Raw genomic sequence first — 16,396 nt, 5'->3', positions numbered from 1 at the left:
CACTTGTCCACTTAAGTTTTAATTTTTCTGTGGGATGAAGCTGAGCATGAGGTCGTTTGTATGCAGGATGTTGCTTCTTTTCTCTCTAATGTAGGATTTTATTCTCTAAGGTCTCAGTTTTATGGGACCTTAGTATGATGAAGCACAGCCATAGCATTCTGCCTTTGCATGGCTAACACATTACTTTTTTCCATGAAGTCATTTCTTCTATAGAGAAAAAAAAAGGGAGGGTCAGAGACGTTATTAACTAAGTAAGAAAAAAGTTTTTTTAAAAAAACCTCTAGGCCTAAACGATATTAACATTTTCTTTATTATCTTTGGCCCCAGTAGGCTCTTTAAAAGTAGCCAGTTTAAAGGCAATTAAAGGCAGATATCCTGTCATTTTTTTCAGACTTCTGTGAATTTGGAACTTAATGTTAATAGAACATTATATATGCATAAGTGATGAATTGAACAGGTGAAAAAGAATTTTGCTCTGGAGTATCCTGACAGTTTCAGGGTCATTATAAGCTTGTTTCTCCCATTGTCTGTAAGTCCTTGATCAGAACTTGAGCATCTAGGGGGATATTTAATCCTGCTATTATATATTATGTCTGCAATATAATTCATATAAAAGTGCATGCATCTGTATTACAAAAGGGGATTTAAAACACTTTGGAAAAGCTATACAAACTTGTGTTCTTAGGTTATTCCTCTTTGTTCCTTTTCTCCCTTAGACAATTAAGGAATAGCTGCTCTTTGTCTATGGAGGGTCATGTATAACAGGAGCTGAGAATTCATGGCAAGCCGGGGTTTGCTCCTTGTTGCACAGATACCTTGTCGCTGCCTAGACCAATGCCCTTCTGAGCATTCTGGGCATTTAGGGGCACCAGAACAAGCTTGTACATTTACTTTTCTGCATAAATGGGACCCTTTACCAAATTATTCAACTGTTTGCTTTTTTCAGTTACGAACGTATCATAGGCCTCCTTCTCAATACATACAGGATGACCTAATTCTTTTTAATGCTGTATTGGATTGCGCTGCATGGATATGGCAGAATTAACCACTGCCTTTTGATTGACTGTTCAGTTATTCCCAGTTCTTTTCTTGCTGTTATGAATAATGCATCAATGCAAGTTCTTGCACATACGTCTTGACTACTTGTATAGGTACAACAGGATAGTGTATTCAAAGAATTGGAATTGCCAGGTTCAAAGGTATGTGTGTTTAAAATTTTGGTCGCCAGTGGCAGGGCATACCAAAGGCAGGGTGGTGGAAGGGGTCTACCCCAGGGGCAGGTAATAAGGGAGATCATCACCTGTAGAGAATTTAAAAACAGCAATAAAACCAGTGTAGCTCTGAACTTAATTATCATGATGCGCTGGCAGTGATAGAGTCAGAGTAAGTTCTTAGGGGTGTGTATGGAGTCCATTAGGCAGATTGCGATTCTCACTTTTATGGTAGTACGTAATCCTGAGTTTACATAGTAGATGAGGAATAAAGAATGATTGCACAATGATTACAGAGACTCTGAAATAGTACTTGGCTTACTTCAATTGTGTCATTCTATGTGACCTCTTGGAGTTTTGTGTTTAAATTTAAAGCAGTGAGGCAGAGCACAAACTGCAAAGTATAATATTTTTGATCAAGAAGTGCAAGTTTTAGGGGCATCTGGGTGGCTCAGTAAGTTAAACGTCCAACTCTTGATTTCGGCTCTGGTCCTGATCTCATGGTTTGTAGGACTGAACCCTGCACCAGGCTCTGTGCTGACAGCACGGAGCCTGCTTGGGAGTCTCTCTCTCTCTCTCTCTCTCTCTCTCTGCCCCTCTCCTGCTCACTCTCTCTCTCTCTCTCTCTCTCTCAAAAATAAATAAATAATAAAATAAAAATAATAAATAATAAAATATTAAATAATAATAATAAATAATTATATTTATTTTTTAATATATTAAATATATAAATATTATAAATATATATTTATAAATATATATAAATATATATAATATAAATATAAAATATATATAATATATATAATATATATATAAAATATAAAAATATATAAAATATAAATATAAATATATATAAATATATAAAAATATATATAAATATATAAATATATAAATATATAAAAATATATATAAATATATAAATATATAAATATTAAAAATATATTTATATATTTATTTATAATAAAAATAAATAAATAAATAATAAATAATAATAAATAAATAAAAATAAACAAATAATAAAAAATATTATTTAAAAAAATAAATGCAAGTTTTACTTCATACATGAAACACTTCACTGCATTTGAATAATTTAAAAATTGAAATAGGTTTTTCTTTGAATTGTTACTTGTGTTAAAGCTGAAGAATGGATCAAGAAAATAATGATTGTTCCTAACTCTTACACATTATTACTGACACCAATTTTGTCATATAGACTAGAGAGGTTAAAAAGGGATCAGCCTCACATGACGAATAGCTTGAGCAGGCACTGGATCCTGTCAGGTCGTCCTCCACAAAGGTATCACTCTTTGGCACACCTCCCGATGGTGAGAATGCCCGCTTAAGGGAGAAATCTTTCAAATGTTGTTAGAAATCAGGATTGTAGTAAGAAAGAAATCATTTACCAGCTGAAAAGTGTTTTGCCAGCTCTTTCTCCTCCTCTTTTACCTTTATTTTAGGATTATGTCTTAGTCTGTTTAGGCTGCTGTGACAAAATACCGCACTATTTTATTTCTTGCAGTTTTGGAGGCCTGGAAGTCCAAGATCCTGGTGGTAGCAGGCTTGGTGTCTGGTGAGGTCCTGCTTCCTGGCTCATAGAGAGCACCGTCTCACTGTGTCCTCACATGGTGGAAGGGGTGAGGGAACTCTCTGGGGTCTCTTTTATAAGGGCATTAATCCATTCATGAGGGCCCCAACCTCATGACCTATCACCTCCAAAGTCTCTACTTCCTAATACCATCACCTTGGGGTTTAGATTTCAGTATAGGAGTTATAGGGAGGCACAAACATTCAGACCATAGAAGATTGCTTTGTTTCATCAAAATTGCAGTGGTAGGTAGGCTTACCCCAAATTAGACGCAGTGGGAGGGGAAGTACACAGCACTATGAGTGGGCTCAGGGGCCAGACCACCAGGTTCCAGTGCCTGCAGCCCTCCTTACTAGCTTGTCGTCTTGGGCAAATTACTTTATTTCTCTGTGCCTTGGTTTCCCCAGCTGTAAAATGTGAGAACAAAGGTATTAACCATATAGTGTTTCATGATTGATGGGCTAATTTTCATAAAGCATGTCAAATAGTGTCTGGCTGTTGTTAAGTACCACATGAGTATTTATTGGTATCCTTTCTACAAAGAGTCAGACACCCCACTAAGCACGGGAGATAGATTCTTTTTAATCACCTTAAAAATCCTAGGAACTATGCATCAACATCCATATTTTGTTCTTCTGGTTATGCGATTTGCCTAAGGATACTGCTAATCAGCAATGGGGATGAGAATCTGAGACCCTGACTGCAATCTCACCTCTTTGCAAACAATTAAAAATCAGCAATTTCTTCTATTGAACCTGAAACTAAATCATCTTCACTTCATTCCATGCTCTTGGCTAAATACTCAGAACAAAATACCTTGACTTCTTTTATAGTTTTAGCAATTTGTAAGTTAAGGGTTTATCCTAATTCTAGAGAATTAGAATTAGTGGTTGCCCCTAAAGAGAGATGATCTATCTCGAAGGAAGTTAATGAGAAGGGGAACATCTGTTTAAAAAGGAGGTTTATATTAAAACCGGGAGCTATTTGTTGAGTAAAAAGCCACTGATTTGGAATATCTACCTATAAGCCGTCTATATGCACTTTGCATTTAAAATACTGGGGTGCATGAGTGTCTCTGTCCGTTAAGCTTCCGACTTCCGCTCAGGTCATGATTTCACAGTTCCTGGGTTCAAGTCCCACATTGGGCTCTGTGCTAACAGCTCAGAGCCTGGAGCCTGTTTCAGATTCTGTGTGTGTGTCTCTCTCTCTGCCCCTTGTGCTCTGTGTCTCTGTCTCTCAAAAATAAACATTAAAAAATTTTTTTTAATATTAAGGAAATTAAGTATGGGCTGTAAAATGCAGACATCATATATATGTGTGAACTGAAACAGTGCTGAGTCAGCTGATCCAAGTTTCCGGGCCTCGAGTCAGCCACCAGGGGCTAAACCACTGTTCTCAGCCTTGGCTTCCTCATGGGGGAAATGAGTGGGTTGAACTAGATGACCTTTTGAGCATCTAATCATGCTAAGTTTCTTTATCCATCAGGGGATATGTTACTTTACATTTTGTTTAGTGGTTACCCAATGATGGGGGAGTGCCAGGAATTTAGGGGAATTCCCAGAATACATGGGCACAAAATATATTTTAAAAAGTTTGCAAGCTTACTTAATCAAAAGGATTAATATCTAAAGAGATATTAAGACATTGTTAAGAAATAATGGCTACCTTGCTAGAGAAGTTGGTAAAACAGACGACTTCTAGAAGAAAAAGTAGAAGTGGTCGACAAACACATGAGCGAATTTTTATTTTTACTGGTCATATATGAAATGCAAATGAGAACAAATCAAATCGGCCAATGCTCTGCCCAGTGGCAGTTGGTAGTGTGATGAAATGAATGCTCTCATACACTGCTTATGGAGTTTCATTGGCTGATTTTTTCTCTCTTTCGTTTCAGGAGTTGCACTCGTATCTATTTATACTAAAGAAATAATTGTGTATTTATACAAATTTATTTTTAGAGTGTTCACCCAGTGTTATTACAGTAAAAATCAGAAGCAGTTTAAACGTCTAACAACAGGCAATTGATTAAATAAGCAATGCTACATTCATATAATGAAACATTATGTAGTCATTAGAATATGTTTGGAGAATCTTAATGATACAGGAAATATTTATGATGTAGATATTAAATTTAAAAAGCAAGATACTAAGCTCCATATAAAGTATGGCATTAGTTTCAGAAGAAAAAAAAAGATGCACTGAAAAAGAGAAACAGGAAAAGGTACGCTAATATCGTGTAGCTTTTGGTTCTAGTTGGCAGTTGGTTTTTTTCCTTTTCTCCTTTGGGTCTTTTAGATGATTCAGTATTTTGAAATGTTCTAGAACGTGTATGTACTACTCAGAAAACAAAACAAAACAAAAAAACGGCCTACAGAAAGGATCCAGAAAAAATGAGGAGAGAAGTTAGAGTGAGGCCATCTCCAGTCTGATTGGATCAGCAAAGAAAAAGAGAGCTGCTGGTCACCACCCATGGCTTGGCTATGTGTGTTCAGTTACGGTAGTGGAGGTGCCAGCACTGGGGTGCTGGGGAAACCCTGGGGTGTGATGGTTTTCTTCATCATAGATGCTGCTTTAGAGCTGGGAGGTCTTGGGCTTGGCGGAGGTCTATCCAGATGTCATGCAGAATTCATATTTTCACAGTAAGTAAACATCCGAAAGAGAGCTACTTAGGTCCAAGGGGAGAACATAACATCCTAAAGCCTAAACTTCCCATTGCCTGCCCCCTCACCTTTGCAGACAAAAAAGACTCCCAGGGCAGACGGTCTCCCTGACTCTCAGAGTCACTTTGGTTTGGGATCTGGTTTTGTGTGGGTAATACATTTTCACTCTTGAGTTTCTTTCAAATTTTCATTATGACTTTTTTGCTTTTTTGCAAAGAGCTAATTCTGCAGAATTGGGGTAAGGAAGACCAAAGGAAGTCGGAGACTGTAATTACGCTGTTTAGAAAGTTAAGACTTCAGGTAATCTCAAAGTAACTTCAAGAGTATCCTTTGGGTAGTGTATTTTCCAGAAGTTGCCCTTACTTCTCAGGGACAGATGATGATATATTGAGATGCAGGTAGAGCTTGTACTTGAAGCTAATGTTTTTCTTTTAAAGACTTGCCTGGGAATCCTAATCCAGGGCCATGGCTTTTCCTCCTCTAGATCTATCCTAAAGGGAGGCGGGCTCCAAGCCTTTGCTCTGTCTACCTTTAGGTCACTTGTTATTTGATGCACCAACATTCTTTAAAATACTTGAAAAAGCCATTGTAGCATAAACTGTACTTTTTAATTTTGGGTGATACTTTTTTTGCATTTTCTCTGCAACTAAAGATGAGAATAAAACTACAGCTTGGACAAAATGCTATAGAAAATAAAAGATTCCACCGTTTAAAACTTTCATCATAAAATTTTTGAAAATACATTAAAGTAGAGAAAATAGACTAACACACCTGCCATGTAACCATCATTCAACAGCTGTCAACATTTTCCCACTCTTATTTCATCCATCATCCTTACTTCTTGTTGTTGTTGTCTTTTATGGAATAGTCTAAAATCCCAGACAACATATTCAATTCACCTGTCAGATAAGGACTTTAAAAATATGTATGACCACAATATGATTATCGCCTAACAAAATTAGCAGTAGTTCCTTAATGTCCTCTAATACCCAGGCCATATTCAAACTTCTATGAACATATAAAAAACAGAAAAAAGGACTTAAAAACTCTTGTGAGCAAGAAGAAGAGAGATAGGCTTGAGACAGTAAGAGAAGGTTAAATTACTCAGTTTTGCTTGTCTTCTCTCCAAGATAGACCTTTAAAAAGGAACCAGAAGCCATTCCTAGAAGTAATGTTCAACAATTTAAACTGTCTAGATAAAGAAAAGTTTTGTCTTTGGACGCTGATGGGGACCCAGAGAAATTCTCTATAGCCTCAAGGGAACTCAGATCAGCCTTTTCTTTCCCTTCCAAGCCAAATTTAAAAAAGAAAACCATATAGGGGCGCCTAGGTGGCTCAGTCAGTTAAGCATCTGACTCTTGATTTAGGTTTAGGTCATGATCTCACAGTCTGTGAGATAGAGCCCTGTGTCGGGTTCTGTGCTGATAGTGTGGAGCCTGTTTGAGATTAATTTTCTCCCTCTCTCTCTCTCTACCTCTATCTCAGAATAAATAAATAAACTTAACAAACAAACAAACACCAAAGTCATACATACAAAACACTTCAAAATTGCTCAAGTAACAGAAGCATATTGTGGAAATGTTTTACGGTGCACATAAACAAGGACCAGAAAATGAGAGTCCTACAATCCTAAGACTGCAGACAATCTACCTTACCATGTTGTTATATAGTGTTCTGGAATTTTCATACCTGTGGAATCATGCTGTATATACCGTTTTTAAATCTGCTTCTCCCCCCTCGCCCCACCCCATTCAACTTAGGAAGACTTTTCCTTGGCCAGTCAACATACTTGCGCACTGCTATTTTAAAGGATATTGATGAATTAGCTTATTCATCCAAGAACCGCCTGTTCCTACATAATTCTCCCCCATTATAAACTACGTAGACAAGAACATGTGTGTAACTGAATATTTCACCCCAAAGTTCATGGAAGTGTAAGAACTATTCTTCTGCCATCACTTGTTCCCTTCCCAGTCGTTCTCATCCCTTGTGATGTGGCCACAGCCCCCTGGGCTCTCTGGAAATCTCTCTGGCTTATCAGCAGGCACCGTCATCTGAAATACCGAACTCTTCCTGGTCTCAGAGACCTGTTTGCCAATGGCTTCCTCCCAGGCCCCCAGGCCCCCAGGCCTGGGGCTTCAGAGTCTTCTCACTGTGGGCCTGGGTGTGTCAGTTCTGCCTCAGGGATGTGCTGGGGTGTCTCTCCTCCTTTCTGGCCTCCTAGCTCTACATGCCGGAAGTTTCTTTCTTTCACTGGTCATGTTTCTCTTTCTCTTTCATCTTTGTGCATCTCAACTCTATTGTTTTAAGGGTCATGTTCTAATATCCTGGCCTCTACAAAGCCTTTCTGGATTCCTGCCCATTGTAAGCAGCACTTTTTCCTTTGTTGGCATCTGGCCCTTCTTTAGGCACTGTTGAGGTTTATGGCTTGTACTGCCTAATTTAGATTCTAAGTTTTGTGAGGGCAAGGGATGTGTGTTATTCAATTTAGAATCTGCCCCATTGGATGGCACAATGCCCGACACGTAATGGGTACTCGAAGTCTAGTGAATAGGTACTATTTAAATCAAAAGAGAAATGGATTAGTAAGAGTATATGTGCAAAAAGCCCCAGGGATTTTAGTTGGCTATAGAGCTCATAGTACATGCTGTTGGTGCTGACAGGCCTGAAACAATTTTGGATTATATGAAAACAAATACAGGAGCATTTCCCATAATTCCCTCTGCTGTCCTCTCCTCTCTCCCCACCTAGCAACCCACAGGGCAGCCTCCTGGAACTACTTTCCACTTCCCCAAACCAGACATGTACTTTCATGCTGCTGGGCCTTTGTACGTGCTTCCCTCCCTCCTTCCCATGCCCTTTCTTCTTCTTTGTCAAAATCTTATTCATCCTACACATCAGATGTCACCTTTGAAACATAGGGTTTCTTTCTCACCACTCTTTTCTCCCACCTCCAGAGAATTAATTGCTCCTTCTTCCGGGTTTTATAGAACTGGTTCATATCAACATCATCACAGCAGTTACTAATTGTGAGTGCTTATTTTGTTCCAGGCAATGTTTTAGGCTCATGATGTATACTAGTTATAATAATCTTACAACAACCCTCCTAGGTCAATAACTATAACAGTAGATACTTCTATAGTACTCACTCTGTGCCAGGTACCACGTTGTGTGCTTTGCCTTCACTAACCCATTTAATCCCATACAACAACCTTTGTTAGGTAGATACTCTCACTGTTGCCTATTTACAACTGAAGAAACTAAGGTTTAGAGGGATTAAGTAACTTTCAGGAGATCACACAGCCAGTAGATAGTGGAGCCGGGAGGCAATATGTTTCCCAAATCCATACTCTTAGTCATTATGCTATACTGCCTCTATTGAGAAAGGAACTAAAGCTCAGAGAAGTTAAGTAATTTCCCCTAAGCCACACAGTAAGTGTCAGATGTTGGAGCCAAACTCAAGCTTGCCTGACCCCAGAGTCTTCTTCTTCTTCTTCTTCTTACTTGTCTTGCTCTCTTCTTAACTCTGAACTGCCTCTCTTTATAGCAAAGGTTGTCAAACTTTTTCTGTAAAGGACCGAATAGTAAATAATTTAGGCCTTGTGAGCCATAAGGTCTCTGTTGCAACTTTATGTTGTAGCAAGAGAGCAGTCATAGACCATACATAAATGAAAGAGCATGACTGTGTTCCAATAAAATGTTATTTATGGACACTGAAGTTTGATTTTCATATAATTTTCACATGTCATGAAATAATCTTTTGATTTTTTTTAATCGTTAAAAAATGTAAAAACCATTCTTAATTCATGGGTCATACAAAAACAGATGGTGGGTTTGACCTGCAGGGGAGCCATAGTTTGACAGTCTTGTTTGAAGGCAACATCACATCATAGGGTGGTTACATATGCATGTATCTGCCTCTTTGCTCACTCTTTCCTCAAACAATTCAAACTGGGCCCCAAACATGCATGCCCAATTGAGAAAATAGGAGTCCTTTGGTAAACGGTTCCTTAGACGTTAGGAGAGCATGTGACCTTCTTTGAGTGTGCCCCATGTGGATTGCACACCGAGTTCCAAGCAGTTTTTCAGAATATGCCTTCTATTACTTTGAGAAAAGCCATTAACTACATTTTCCCACCTCTGTAGTTTTGAGATGAGGTTCTGGTGTTCCCTAATGGTGCTCCGGGCAGCTGGCTGGCTGGCCGGCCTTGTGCTTTACTTGGATCAAGCTGAGAACTCTAGACCAGTGGTGGCAATCTGATTATTGTGCTCCTGGGGATGGAAGAGACCAGTCTGGGCAGGGTGGCTGGAACAGAGGAGAGGAAGGGTGCCATGCTCCCTGCTTGGCCTGAGGGTCAGAGGAGCAGGGCTCTTGGCTCTTGGCTTTGAGGCTCAGGGCACTGAGATAATGGGAAGTCTTAGTGCTTGATGGTGCTCCATTTTAACTCAGTTATGGTGAGATGGAATAGGGTTTAGGCTTAGACACGTAAATACTGCTTAGAAACTTGACTTTGGAGAACAAGTGTTAAAAGTTGCAAACCAGGTACCTGGGTGGTGGCTTAGTCAGTTAAGCGTCTGACTCCTGATTTTGGCTCAGGTTATGATCTCGTGGTTCATGGGATAGAGCCCCACATTGGGCTCCATGTTGACAGTGCAGAGTCTGCTTGAGATTCTCTCTCTCCTTCTCTCTGCCCCTCCCTTGCTCTCTCTTTCTTTCTCTCAAAATAAATAAATAAGCTTTAAAAAAAAACCTTGCAAACCAGCATCTTGTAAGCAAAGTTTCAGAAAAAATCCATTTGAGACAGATGATCTTTGTATCAAAATAAACCGAGGCGTGCCTGGCTGGCTTAGTCGGTAGAGCATGCAATTCTTGATCTCGAGGTTGTAAGTTTGAGCCTACATTGGGTGTAGAGATTACTTAAAAATAAAATCTTAAAAAAAAAAACAAACAATTTTCTTCTGTGATTTTTAAGGGGAATTTAATCATTATTTGTAACAATTAGAAACATGCCAAGGGGAATTACTAATGCAGGGCTGAGAATGAGTGAAACGAACTCTCGAAAGATAAGACTTAAGATAAAATACTACTTGAAAAGATGTTCATTGCAAAGGCAGTGACCTTATTTTAAAATATACTTTTTCTTGAAGTTTAACCTACATACAGAGAAATGAACACATTGTAGATCTACAGCTTGATGAATTTTCACAAAGTGAACACACTTGGGCAACTAGCTTCCACATCAAAACACAGCACACTTGTAAAATACCAAACTGGTTCATTTGTAGGATGAGAATAAGGATCTGATTGGAAGAGGTGGCTAAAGACAAGTGTCTTGAAACTGGGTTTTGTAGAAAGCATAGTTTTATCTGAGATCCTTTGGCTCAGGCTGGTCGGAATTATGGGTGAAGGGTGACACGTGGAGCTGCTGTGGCTTGGAGTCAGACTCTAGCTAGGGCTCACTTTGCCTCTGCCGTGTGCTTGCTGTGTGGCTGTGGGCAAGTCTCTACGGTTGTGAAACGTGAATCTCTGTGCAGACAGCAACGATCTTGTTTACCGGGGTGCTCTTGGGACGTACTATGGTGCCTGCCACACAGGAAACCCCAAACAAAAATTTTTTAAATGAATAAAACAACTAATCAATAATACAAATTGCCTGGTACGGTCCCTGAAAGATGTTCAATAATGTAAATAAAAGCCACGAAATGACCCAATGACCCAGTAATACCATGTTTGTGAATATATCCCCTAAGAAATCATCCCACGTAAAAGTTACTTATATATATGTATATGTGCATATATACTTTTTATATGTAAAATAGGACAGATGTGGGGCACCTGGGTGGCTCAGTATGTTAAATGTCCGACTTCGGCTTGGGTCATGACCCACAGCTAGTGGGTTCGAGCCCCTCATGGGGCTCTGTACTGCCAGCTTGGAGCCTGGAGCCTGTTTCAGATTCTGTGTCTCCCTCTCTCTCTGCCCCTGCCCTGCTTGCACTCTCTCTCTCTCTCTCTCTCTCTCTCTCAAATAAATAAACATTAAAAAAAAAAAAAGCACAGATGTGAGTTATAGTGAAATACTGGGGAACTAACTCAAAGGCTCTGCTAACAACGGAGAATGGCAGTGCAATTATGAATTGTTGAAACAATGGGAAGCAATTTAGCTAAAACCTGGCAAGTGTGTAGACTATATTGAAAATCAGCATTTTAAAACAATCTGAGAAAATGTTTAGAAGACATAGATACGAGTGTATATTTATTAGACAATGAGTAAGAATTTGGAGTGATAAAACTTAGAGATAATTACATTTTTTTTTCTATTAAGTTGCTTAAGATTTTTTGAATTGAGCCCCCCATCCCCCACCCCTGCCAAGGAAAAGAAAGGAAATGAAGCACGCAGCTCTGTTGCCAGATGAGGAGCTCTCCGTGGGTTCACCCATACAGGGCAAGGCCTGTTCTTGCTGTGGTGTCCCTGCTAGGCAGTGGAGGGGCCGCTGATGGAAGGCCCTGGCAGGAGATGTGTTGCTGAAGAACATGATGCTTTCTTAATCACCTAAGTGTGTTAGATTCGTGGTAGAATCAATTTCCTTAATGAATGAATTGGCTGCCGCTAGAGCAGTTCCTTTGCCCAAAGCTCTTTTGAGGAGGATGACATTTAGACGTATTCTCTGTAATCGACAGGCCATTCTTGGCTGATGGCAGCCCTGGTTCACATTTGGCAAAAAAGATAGTTGATGATTCCATCAGCATTTTGAAGTAAGCCGCCTCAATCCAAGCCCAGATAACCTAGAACTTGGCATTAGTTAATAGTGGTCCTGATTTCACCTTAGTTTTATCTAGTGCTCTGTTGTTCTAAGGGGCTGTCTCACAGAATAAAGGAGAGAAGACTTCTAAATGCACAGTTGTGTAGAAGTACAAGCACGAATTGTTGCTGTGTTGTTATAATTTCCACCTGACGCATATCAGCTTCCTGCAGGGAAGGTCAGGCAGATCTTATTCTGGTTTTATAGAGGAGGATAAGCGTAAGAGGACCAACTTCTTTATCGGGGTGTGATGAAGATTACGTGAGAGGTTCATGGGGACAGATTATGACAAGACAGAGGGGAACGCCTGATCCAGCAGTAGGTCAGATCATCAGAAACCGTTTTCAAGAAGAGGTGGGAGCTGGGGGGTGAGTGAAGGGCAGGTCTTCGCAGGCAAATAGAGACGCACTGAGTTTGTCTGAAGAAAGGTCAGTAAGGGAGAGTAGGTACCCATTAGTTGGGATGGGGAATTGAGGCCCAAGTGAAACCAGGATTTCCTACTGGATGTCCCTCAGCTTTCCGGGAGATGAGGCAAATTAGGACACCTCGTCCCTATGCCCTCCTTCTCGTCTGCTTTTGTTCTTTTGCTGCAGTAGACAGAAGATCCTTCCACTGTTGCCCTTGCGAGGGGAAGCCTCACTCCCCTCTTTCCTCTGTATGTGTGAACATCCGGGCCTGTGGAAGGTGTACTTTCTGTGAAAATGGTGAAAAAAAAGAGAAAGGGGGCAAAAATCAAGTTACTGAGAACTGAGAGCTTCTGAGATTAAAAGGTCGTGGATTCCAGTGTGACTTAAGTCCTCAAAGGGTCACTTGGTGGCGTTACTCAGGATGCCATCTGAATTCGCTCTCAGTTACTCTTCTGTGTGGAGAGACACATAAGTGGGTCATCCCTGCCGGTTGGCCACTTGTGCAGTACCACTGAAACCCACATCTATTTTTCACCTACAGGTCCATTAGTTTCTCCTAAAGGGAGGAATTCCACTGAAATCAAGCCCATCAGCCTTCCACACTGACTATGGGACCCACAACGGCTCTTTTGTGGGTACATGTGACACGCCGACTGGAGATGATCTCTCATGTCTATATAGGGTATTGCTCTAACATGGACTGGAGCCCCTCCCCTCCCCTCTCCCAGCTCCATATTTAGCCATCTGCTGAAGGCTACGTGTGTCATCAAAGTTTATCATCTGCCTTTACTGCTATGGAGTAATACAGAGGTTTACGTTCTTGTTTTCACCGAGGCAGGTAATAACATTTTCCCTCGTGGCCTCCGTTTTAATAGAACCACAGAGAAAGCTAATTTTGTCAAATTACTTTATAATTTGGGAAACTGAGGCCCTGAGAACTGATTTGATGTGCCTCGGGGTGTTAGAACTGGCTAAGAATGAAGGTCACTGACTCTTTGACGCTTGCTAGGTGGAACAGCTTAGGCAGGAATTTCTTTGTTTACATGATATTTTTGTTTTCATGCTACAAGAAGAAATCCCCCTCTTTTTGGTCACGATGGCTTGGTATAAGATACACAGGGCACTGTTTGGCAGAGAAAACTCTATAGTGCCACTTGAAATTCCTCACTTATTATTAACATTTGTTTAGCATTACATTTAGTAATTATTATTTAACAATGCTATTATTAGTAAGGACTACTTATTGTATGTTTGCTATGTGTTGACTATGTACAAATAATATGTTTACATTTGCTAAGGATTCTTTCAAATGCTTATTTATTTATTTTGAGAGAGAGAGAGAGAGAAAGCTCAAGTAGGGGAGGAGCAGAGAGAGAGGGAAAGAGAGAATCCCAACAGGTTCCTTGCAATTAGCACAAAGCCCAAGGTGGGGCTCGATCTCATAAACTGTGATATCATGACCTGAGTCAAAATCCGGAGTCATACCTCACCCTCCACCCAGGAGTCCTGCTCTGTGCTAAGGAGTGTATACATCTAAGCGCACTTAATTCTTTCAGCAACCCCATGATGTAGATATTATTACAACAATTTTCAGAGGAGGAAATGGAGGCTGAGGGACATTAAGAAACTCTGCTAAGGTTGTTGCATGGGTGGTCAGTTGGGAGCTCGGATTCAACTCCAGATCCACCCAACTTTAAAGTGGTGTTCTCAACAATTTCGCCTCATCTACTTATTTTTGCAGATACTTACTTAGGAAATTTGGCTTTTACTCAATCAATCTATCAGAAAGATTTTATCTAATAACCAAAAGCCTGACACATGCACATTTTTCCTAGTTCCTCATTGGCATCAAAATGAAACTCAAAAATGTCTTAAAAGGTCTTGGCTCTGGACCAAGTAACGAGAGGATCACAAACGCGTATATTTAAGTCATCTATAGTTCTAAAGAGCTAGGTCTGAGACCTGACAGAGCCCCCCAGGGGAGACTTTGCTCAAAGGTCTGGTGACGAAGAGGTCAAGGACCATAGTGCATGAGTGACCCAGTGTGAGTCTTCAGACAGAGTCCAGCTGAACATTTGACATCCCAGCCCCCATGCCACAGACATTCAATATTTGGCATTTTAAATAAATTGTAGTGGAAATACATAACATGATGGTTCCCTATAGGTCCCACATGCCAGGTTCTATGCTAAGACAGCCTCTCCACAAGCTGCATACTCACAATAATTTCATGAAGAGGTAATTTTCTTATTCTCATTTTTATGAAGAAACCAGGACTCTGAGAGGTTAAGTAATTTGGCCAAGGTCACCCAGCTCACATATCGTTAAAAAAATGAAAATGCGAAAATCATGTGAATTATATATTTGATTAACTTATTTGCAAATGCTGTTACGTCTAATTAAACAAACAGAAACTACGGGTTGATAAGAACAAAAATTTCCCGGAAGGGAATGTCAGGATTTAGAGGAGTAATTTTTTAAAAAATTATGTTTTGGGGCGCCTGGGTGGCTCAGTCATTTGAGCGTCCGACTTTGGCTCAGGTCATGATCTCACAGTTCGTGGGTTCGAGCCCCGCATCAGGCTCCGTGCTGACTGCTTGCTCAGAGCCTGGAGCCTGCTTCAGATTCTGTGTCTCCTTCTCTCTCTGCCCCTCCCCCGCTCAAGCTTTGTCTCACTCTGTTTCTCAAAAATAAATAAATGTAAAAAAAAAAATTAAGAAAAAAAGTTACGTTTTGAAGCAGACCTATGGGTCTGTTTTACATTGCTTTACATATAACAAGTCAGGAAGACAGCCTGTGGGGGAGGTTATAAGCCCATATTGCATTAATAACCTTTACTCTGAATTTTGGTCTGAAAGATTTTTCCTTCGTCTGAAGCTGGTCTGTCCTGTGATGATGTCCCTGAGCGGAAGGGACACCATCTCCAAAGCTGATCTCATTGTCTGGAGCTCTTACACCTGCAGTGAATGAGAATTTATTTGACCCTTTCTTGAAATTCAGATGCTGTCATATTTGTACAGTCCTGTTTAAGAGACAGGCACTGAATATGTTTGCTTTTAAGCCAGTTATTTTATATGACTAGGGCCCAGTGGTGTTCCTGGTGCATACGTAGCTGTTTCGAAACGTTGGAAAGAAAGAACTAATTTAATCCTCACCACATCTCTGAGAAGTGGTTCCTCAGTTTATCGCATTCTTGCAGATGTGTACACAGAGGCTTGGAGATGAAGTCACATGCTCAAAGCTATGTCGTCGTATTGGTTACGGAGCTTGATTTCAGATGCAGAAAACGCCAAGGACAGTGCTCTCTCTATTACATCTGTAGCCAGTTTTTGACAAAACCTGAAAAGAAAAACCACAGCAAAATTTTAGAGTTCTGGTGGATTCCTTTTCTCTGACCTCAGCATGAATTCCCACGTAAACCAAGGACTGGCTGATTAATCAATAAATGAAGAGAAGTGCCTACATCGTCACTCATTACATTTCTCTTTCTTGCAGTTCCCGAAGTGGCTGGGGTCCGTTAGAAACTGAAGCTGCTGTCTGCTGCCTTCTCCACTTCTTGGAGCAGAAGCCAAGAGAGAGCTGTTTGAAGACGCCACATTCACACATCAGGTTGCTATTGAGGTCTTTTTCGTGTTGATATCGGAGCAGTTGCTGGTATTTTTATCATTAGCCTGATTTAGAGATAAAATCAGCTTCTGCTTCTTACTGGGTGGGGTTGTGGGTGTCTGTGCT

The 16,396-nt window shown here is 40.2% G+C and overlaps 1 protein-coding gene and 1 long non-coding RNA gene across 4 annotated transcripts in view; one reads left to right on the top strand and one right to left on the bottom strand.

Moving 5' to 3' along the window:
• The window catches only part of RHOH (ras homolog family member H), a 44,888-nt gene that overhangs the window by 26,905 nt on the left and 1,587 nt on the right, over positions 1 to 16,396 (top strand). For all 3 annotated transcript variants that reach the window (XM_019413681.2, XM_019413686.2, XM_019413710.2), the window contains exon 2: positions 16,160 to 16,273. The gene's annotated coding sequence lies outside the window, so the exon portion shown is untranslated. The remainder of the gene's footprint in view (positions 1 to 16,159; positions 16,274 to 16,396) is intronic.
• On the bottom strand, positions 9,210 to 16,234 carry LOC109246016 (uncharacterized). Its single transcript, XR_002071182.2, has 3 exons — positions 16,128 to 16,234; positions 15,820 to 16,003; positions 9,210 to 12,950 (listed from the first exon to the last, which is right to left on the bottom strand). It is a non-coding gene; the product is annotated as an uncharacterized LOC109246016 (long non-coding RNA).

The sequence above is a fragment of the Panthera pardus genome, unplaced genomic scaffold, assembly GCF_024362965.1.
Source record: "Panthera pardus isolate Hobbes unplaced genomic scaffold, ASM2436296v1 HiC_scaffold_13, whole genome shotgun sequence".
Lineage (NCBI taxonomy): Eukaryota > Metazoa > Chordata > Mammalia > Carnivora > Felidae > Panthera > Panthera pardus.
The sequence above is the reverse complement of the archived record's forward strand: the minus strand, read 5'-3'. Positions and strand labels throughout refer to the sequence as shown.